The 9,035-nt window shown below is 34.4% G+C and overlaps 2 pseudogenes; one reads left to right on the forward strand and one right to left on the reverse strand.

Annotated features, from left to right (window-relative positions):
- LOC101587953 overlaps positions 1 to 1,153 on the forward strand; it is a 2,492-nt pseudogene extending 1,339 nt beyond the window's left edge.
- A 5,562-nt stretch (positions 1,154 to 6,715) lies between these two features.
- LOC101584784 lies at positions 6,716 to 7,604 on the reverse strand (annotated as a pseudogene).
- Between the last annotated feature and the right edge of the window lie 1,431 nt (positions 7,605 to 9,035).

The raw sequence follows: 9,035 nt of genomic DNA on the forward strand, positions 1-9,035 counted from the left end.
ATTTGAAGAAATCTTAATTTTTTTATTGTCTTTCTTAAAAATTATTTTAAAGAGGGTATGATAATTGATAATTGATAAGAAATTAGAATTTTGTATTACACATTACTGTCTTCGATATAGTCGCTCAGATTGCAGATATTTATTGAAAAAGGAAACAAGACATTTCCTGAATGCCTGAACCTGATTAATAAGAGATGCGCAAAAGAACAAATAATGACCACACTAAATGGTCTCATTAGAAACATTCCAGAGGGTTAGACTGGCGAGATAGCTCAGCCGTCTAAATCACCAGCTTAGGCAAGCTTAAACAACCACAGGGACCACGATTTGATACCCTGCACATGCCATGCCAGCTGTGCTTCCAGAGCAGGTTGAGCCAGCCACAGAAGCAAAACAAAACCAAAACAAAATTAAAAAATCCATATGCTAAAATGCTTGTTAAATATTGGACGTCATATATCTATATTGAATCAATCAGAAGTCCTATTGAAAATATTATCTCAATCTATGAGAGTGTTGTTCTAGCAGGAACAGCCTATTGAAGAGATGTGACAGACAATTATGGATATTAAAACAGTGAAGAACCAAGAAGAAAGTAATTGTTGAATAAATGTTGAATATGCTCATAGAACCAAGAAACAAACCCAGGGAGTCAGTATGAGGATACAGGCATAATGTAGAGCCAGGAAAACTTGAAATGAAGAAAAAACATAATAGAAATGTGGTATTTGAAAATTGTGAATAATAGCAAGATAATAAAAAAATTCAACTGAGAATTTTAAAGCCCCTGATACAGAAAATGGATCAAGGGCCCGGGGAGATAGCTCCGTAGAATAAGCACTTGCCTGGTAAGAGCAAGGCCCTGAGTTCAATCCCTGGTGTCACACACACAAAAATCAAGTTGCTTAATTAAGTATAACATATCTACTAGGCCATACTTGCAAAGCATAAAAAAGAAGATGCAACTTAAAGAAACAAATTCTACATTTAAAGAGCTAAAGTTTCTAACACCAGTGAGCCGTTCTTTATGTCTGCAAGAGAAGACATGTAAGCTAAAAGATATGTTAAAAGACCATTACCCTGTGCATGTTCACTGAAACAATTCTCAGAGTTAAGAGGTGAAAATGATGCTTCTGATGTTGCCCTAATATAGCACTGTGCCCTATGTGCTCTGAGACGGATACCTGAGAGGAGAAATAACGTCCCAGGAGGAAGCAAGAGGAGGCAAGACCTTCTATTATTCCTGGGGTGTTTGCGAGGCTTCATATTTCCCTTGAGCCTGGAGTTGGCCAAGGACCTAAGTATTTGTGGAAGATCCTGTAATGACATTCATGTCGCAGGAGTTGTTCATCTGTGTGTGCAAAACTAATCCTACCAGGTCAGCCTCAACAGACTGAGTTTTTATGATAAGTAAGTTTTATCAGTTTCTTTACCATGTTCCATAAATATAAATAGATTTGTTATGATGTCACCTTGTACTTTATTAACTTTAAGTATAGTAAGGATGCATTATCAGAAAATGAGGTGTTCTGGATTTATATTACATGGACATGTTTCAAAAAATTATGATACGTGTGTTTGTCTTTAAACAAAATACTGATAATTCTGTGTTTGAAAGTTTATTATTATTATTTAAATACAATAAAACTTGCTAAAAATCACATTGGATATGAAGCAGAATTTCACTAAACAAAATAATAGGAATCTAATAATGGTTGTTATAATGAATATTGCTGTCTTCAAATTAGTTGTTCAGACTATCAGATATAAGCATGCAAAATTTGTTTAAAAATTAAAAATAAGAGAGAAAAAAATTAAGCATTGTTTTTGTGCTCTGCTACACCCCTGGACAAGCCTATGGTTTTTGTCTCTTCCTGTACAGCAGTGTAGATCTGTTGTCTTTGTCTCTCTCTCTTGATTATAACTGAGTTTGCAGAGAGGGATTGTTAACTGGACAGCCAATGTCTAACTGAGATATTTCTTGAAGTATAAGGAAAAATGGTGCCAAAATTTGTGGATTTTCAAAACTGTAATCTGAATTTTTCCTGTTTCTTTGCATCTTGATTGACAGTATTAAAATTTTCATAGCTTCATATGATAGTTTACAAACTAATAGAGTTTAGGGAGGATCTATATATTTAATGTCATTGTAGTTGAGGTAGCATTTCTAAAATAAGCAATTTTTATTTGTTGTAATACAAAAATATCATTGTAAATAATGCCCACCTAGCCATACAGTAAGGTTTTCTTCTCCCCACAAATAAATGCCACCAGCAAAATTGTTTTATACGGTTTGAATTAACATTTACATGGCATATCAACACTATCAACTCTACAGTGTCAAATCAGTGACTTCTAAAAGATCACTTTAAGAATTACGCATGAAATATGAGTTTAAATATTACATATTTAGTCTTATGTTAATTACATTTGTGTTTTATTTAATTATTCTCTTATGTTGTAAGAGTTGGACTTTTATTCACAATATGTTACCTAATTAAAATATGTATCCAGTAAAACATCTGTATAGTGTTCCAAAAAAGCAATTGACCATAAATATATGCTTTATCATCTTATTTCTGTACTGTCAATTCTGTTCCATTGATCTATGTGTTTATCCATATGACAGCACCACATAGTTAGCATTTTATTGTGTTGACACAGCAATTTTATAAAATGGAAGATGTGCCTAGTTACTTATCAATAAATGAATAAAAAAATGCAATCTTTATACACATTGAAATACTAGTCAGTAAGTTTAAAAAAAGATTAAATGCTATCTTTTGTGCAACATAGATGGACTTAGAGCACATTATGTTGAGTAAAATAATCCAAGAATAGAAATACATAGTCTCAATTACTATAGATATGTAATCTGTCTTCTAAATTAAGATTTTTAAAACAATTTTTAAATATTTATTTGTGTATTTATTTGGCACAGGGTCTTGCTATGCACTTTTTTTTTTCCCCCGTAACCGGCGATTGAACTCAGGCCCTTGCGCTTGCCAGGGAAGCACTTATTCCACTGAGCCGTCTCCCCGGCCCCATTGCTATGCACTTTGGACTCACAGTGATCCTGCTATCTCAGCCTCCCCAATGTTGGGATTACAGGCATCCTCTACCATACCTGGTCTCGGTGGCCAGCTCAGTTTGGGGCCAGCAGTGCATGTAGTACAGGGGATCAAATCCAGATACTTGTGCTTGTCAGGCAGGTGCTTAGACTTCAGAGCTATGTCCCTGACTTTAAAAAAAGGTGATTGCTTGCCACAAAAAATGTTTCATTTGAGGAATTAGAACATGCATATCAAAATAATAAGTCATCTTGCTTACTTTTGATCTTCCACTCTCATCTCCATCTCCACCTTTTGCCTAGTGCCTTTTTTTCATCTCTGGAAGACTTCCCTCTTTGTTTCCTAACAGTTCTCTTTCATTTTATTCATGTTTACTTATATTTCAGGTTTATAATATAAAAGAAATCATGTGATATTTAGCTTTCTATATCTGATTTATCTCACTTAGCAAGATGGTCTCAAATTTCATTTATTTTGTGCAAATGGAATGATCTCATTCTTCTTTTTGGCTAAATGTCTCTCTCCCTCTCTCTCTCTCTCTCTATATATATATATATATATATATATATATATATATATTATATATTTCTATCTATCTATTTCTTTATCTATCATTTTCTTTTTTGATTCATTTGTTGAGTGGCAACTAGGACATTTGCAGAGATTAACTATTGTGACTTACACTGTTATAAGCATGGCTATACATGCCTCACTATAGTTTATATCTTTTACTCCTTCAGGAAGAGATGCAAAAGAGATATTTCTAGGTCAAACTGAATTTCTAGTTTTACATTTTAGAGAAAGCATCATACTGATTTCCATAATAGTTGTACTAGGTTTACATTATACCAGCAGTGTAGAAGCATTTTCTTACCAGATTTGTTGTTTTTCTGTTTTTGATTGCCATTCTGAGTGGGCTAAGATGAAACCTCACAGTAGTTTTCATTTTTATTTTCCTAATGGCCAAAAATGATTTTTTTCATGTACTTATCAATCATTTGTACTTTTTCTTTTGAAAAATGCCAATTATTTAATTTGTCGATTTTTCTTTTGTTTGAGTCATTTGTTTAGAGGGGTTAAATTCTGAAGTTCTTTATATGTTCTATATATTAGTTCTCCATCAGAAAATACGTGACAAAATCTTTCCCATTTTGTAGGTTAGCTCTTCATTGCCTTGACTATTTTATATTGTTTAGAAGCTTTTCTACTTGATGTAATCACAAATTGTTGATTCTTTGTGTTATTTCTTGTGCTACAAGAGTTTTACTCAGGAAGTCCTTCCTTGTTTTTGTAGCTACAAGTGTTGCCCCTATCTTATCTTCTAGTAGTTTTGAAGCTTACTTTTTTGTGTGTAGATTTTTGATCTATTTTAACTTGATTTCAATACAACATGAGAATTATGAATTTATTTTCAATCTTCTGCAAGTGGACAACCAGTTTTCCTGGGACTATTTGTTTAAAAGGCTGTCTCTTCTTGAACATATATGACAAATCAGATGACAGAAAGTGCATGAACTTCTTTGTTTTCTGTTCTGTTCCATTGATCTGTATGTATATGTTTGAGTCATTACCATGATTTTTTTTTTTTTGCAGAACCAGGGATTGAACTCAGGCCCTTGTGCTTGCCAGGCAAGTGCTTACTCTGCTGAGCCGTTTCCCCGGCCCCCTACCATGATTTTTTTTTACTGTACTGAAGAGACTCCATTATAATGGAAGACTTCAAACTTTGAAGACAAAATTGAAAATTCGGTTGGCTATGAACCTACGTTTTGCTATTTTCTGACACTTTACTAATAGTAAAATCTCAGCCACTTATTTGCCTCAAAGCTGAATAAATATTTTGGAACAGGTATAAATATTTTTAAAAGAGAAAAGCATGTGCATTGCATTAAAGTCTAAAATTTCTAAGGAAGAATTGAAAGAATCTTGTGTTATGACAATAAATGAGGACAAGCAATAATCATTTAAAAACTGATAACATTTGTAAAGATGCTATTATTGAACACTTTAAATATATCTTCACTTTGACAAATGACCGTCTAAAGTAAGAGATTTGTGTGGATTAAGAATAAACTGTGATTTAAGGGGGAAGTTGAGAGGTGAGAAATTGAGGAATTAATTTGGGGAAAAGAGACAAATATTTCAGTTTTGTTATAAAAATAGTCAGAAAAATGGAACAAGACCTGGCAAAGGATGCCATATCCAAAGCAATATTAGAAAAAAAAACCACTGGAAGCTGTTATATAAAATCTGCATTAAAAAGTCTATTATCAGGTAGTTAACAAAATGTTAATCTTTCAGAAGACTGAAGTTACTTGTAATTGCAAAGTCCTTGGGTAAGTAAGAAGGCATCATATCCAGTGTCATAGAATTGTTTCTCAATATAGTAGCCAGGACGAATCACCCACTGAAGTCATCAGGAAGGAAGTGTTAATTTACTAAGGAAATATGATTAGGTCTTAAGCAGAGCTGAAAGTGAATTGGAGAATCTTGATCCTAAATTTAGTGTAAGAAGGCTCATTACAGATTTTATGTAGCCACATATGACTGCAGAAAAAAAAGCTCCAGAGATTTGCATTTGAGCATTGTTGGATTTCAACAGAAGAGAAAGAAGAAAGGAGTTAATGATGTATGTGTATATATGTATAAAGGAACTGAGCTGTGGAATCGGTGACAGATAAGAAGAGAATGGATGGCTGTAGGAAGTGACAATTTGAAAAGTGTAGAGTTAATTGTGTTATACTTATGGGCTCATAGAATCGTTGGGATGCACTCAGTAATATAAACACACTATTAAAGCAGAGGATGATCAATGATGGGATGCTTGATGTTAGAGGCAGTTCATTTAGTAGTGATGACAAAGTTTATAAGGTCAGGCTTAAACATTTTCAAAGAGTGGATATCATACAGCTCATAGAAGTCATCAATAAAGATGTAGATGATTAAACATCACAGGAGTGGAAAATTAACATAAATAGTTCATGAATCAGAGAAGAAATCATTACATTGAGTAGAAAATGACTATGTGTAATGAAGACAATACTTATAAAATCTCACTGGATGCAGCTCAGGCAGTACATACAGGAACATGGTTAATCTCCAAACTTATGTAAGACAAGTGAACTGAAAATTTATGAGCTAATAGTCCTAGATAATATGATAGAAAAAGACATAGTAAACCCAAAAAAATTAGAAAGAAGTAAATAACAAAGATAAAAACCGGAGTGTATTAAGTAGAAATATATGCACAGGAGATCAACAAAGACAAAATTGACATGGGAAAAGATGAAAATTGTTAAATTTCTGGACAAATTGATCAAGACTAAAAAATAACATGGCACAATTGTAATCTAAAAAGAAAAACCCAAAGATGAGTTCAGTACAGATTAAAAGTATAAGAAGATATGAACAATTTAGATAACATATTCAAACATTTATGACATATAGGCAAATATATAGAAAAAATCTCATTACCAAATTTAGTCAAGAAGAAATTAAAAACCTGATTCACCTCATGTGAATGAATGAAATGAAATTTGTACTTTCATGTTTTTTCACAAAGAAAATATCAGATCTAGAAGATTTTGAATAAACTTTAACACCATTTAAGGCTAGATTATAATGTGGAAGCTCTTTTTGGAAACCTACATCTTCTTAATCTGACCATCCAAATCATCAAAATATGGGTGATTCAGTGCCATTTTGCCAGAAATCCATGCAACAGGATCATAGACTAACATTTTCAAGCGTAAATCCAAGCCATTTTCATCCAAGTTTTTGATATAGATTGCCAGGCTTCCAGGTCTCCCCTTGGGAAATGTATTCTTATAGTCCTGTGAAGACTCCACTTCTGGCCACACTTCATTGTTGGGAGTGCCCAAAGCTCTGAAAATCCTGAAAAGCTGATCAATTTCTGAATCCCCATGGAAAAGTGGTTTCTCAGTTGCCAATTCTGCAAAAATGGTGCCTATACTCCAAACGTCAACTGGAGTAGAGTAACGAGCAGCCCCCAGCAACACTTCTGGAGATCTATACCACAGTATCACTATCTCGTGCATATAAAGTCTAATAGAAATCCCAAAAGCTCTAGCAAGGCCAAAGTCAGCCAGTTTAATTGTTCCTTTGTCATCAATCAACAGATTTTGAGGTTTCAATTCTCTGTGAAGGACTCTTCTAGAGTGACAAAAGACAATACCCTGAAGGATCTGGCACAAATAACTCTTAACAGTTGATGCATCCATGAACTTTCCAGGAGGATAGAATCCAGGTATTTCTTGAGATCCATGGAAAGGAATTAATAAATGAGATACAGCCTGGAATCCTGCATAAGCACATCTTGAAGACTATGTCTGGATGGCAAAGTTCTTTTAACAGAGAAATTTTCCGAATTACAGTACTAAGAACCCCTTTCTCTTAACTTTCTAGTCTGATTTTCTTCATGGCTACCACTTGACCTGTAGTTTTGTGTCTACCCTTGTATACAACTCTATAAGTTCCTTCTTCAATTTTCTCTATCATGGTATACTCTTCCATAGTTATTCAGCAGATAGCATAGATCCTGGGAGTCGCCCTGCAGTGACCGAGGTGGCAGCGACCTCACCTGCGTCTCTCCTAACAGGAATCCTGGTGCCGGCTCAGAAGTCAAGTGCCTCAGCTTTCTAGGTCACTTGATCATTGAAGCCATCCTGACCACCTTTCCTAAGGTTGAATACACTCCTTCGCCCCACCCTTGGCTCTCCCTGCCCACTTTTCCTGATTTTTCTTCACTACAGTTGTCATGAAGTAACAATCTCTACATAATTTGGTGATGCATTTTATTTTTTGTCACATCATGGATTTTTATCTTTAGTTAATTGCTTTCCTGGAACACAGAAAATGCTGAATAAATATTGCTTAGTTGAATACATGAGTCTATGTATAATAAAAGTGCTCGAATTATTGCATAGTTACTACAATTTAGACATTATATTTTAAAATAATGATATTAAATTTGCATAGTGACCACACAATGTGGTCATTACAAGCCTCACTCTGTGGAATAAGAAGGTGAAGTTCAGGGCAGCTATGTAAGTTAATTTAGGACTTGAGAAGGAATATAGAAACCTGGGTTGCTAGTGAGCATTATAGGTATGTAACACCCTTAATACCAAACAGTCATAGTTTAGAGAAGGATAGCTTTAATTTAGCCCACCATTTTTTGATAATTCAGTTTATAACTGGCTAGTTTGAAGGCAGAAACATCTTGGCAGAAAGATGTGATAGAAAAAAGTTGCTAACCTGTTGGTGGCCAGAAAAGAGAAATGGAGCTGAGACAAGAATACAGACTTACCAGGTGTTTAGCTGCATTCCTTTAATCCCAGAACTCCAGAGATTGAAACATGAGGATTACAGACAGTTCAAGACCAGCCTGGGCTACCTAGTGAGTTCAAGGCCAGCCTGAACCACACAGTGAGACCCCAAAACAAGAAAAAGAGAACACAGTCTTGCAGTGAAGAGTATCAGTGACTCACACTTCTGAGCAGGTCCAACCCTTAACAACACATTCAAATACTATAATCCAGTCACCTTCCAAACACTTGAGACTTTTAGAGGATATTTTAGATCTAAACTGTAAAAATATGTCTTAGAAATAAAATGATGAAAGTGGAAGAGATTTCCATAGAGAGATACAAGGCAGATAAAATCCCTCTGATCAGTGGAGATACCTTCATATTTAAGATAAAGATTTTGATAGTTTGAGGAATGATTTAAACTTGAGCAGGCATCATTATTCCATTTTCAATGAAGCAAATTGGATTCTATAGAAATTCAAAAGGAATTGCAGTTCAGAAAAAAGGGCCCTCTGAATAAATCAATCACTAGGCACTGAGATGGCAAACATGCTTATCATGTTTCCATAAGTACCACCTGTCATGGTCCTATCACAGATGATGGCTATAAAATAAATATCACATGGAGTTAGAA

Source organism: Octodon degus, unplaced genomic scaffold (genome assembly GCF_000260255.1).
Source record: "Octodon degus isolate 3935 unplaced genomic scaffold, OctDeg1.0 scaffold00278, whole genome shotgun sequence".
Classification (NCBI taxonomy): domain Eukaryota; kingdom Metazoa; phylum Chordata; class Mammalia; order Rodentia; family Octodontidae; genus Octodon; species Octodon degus.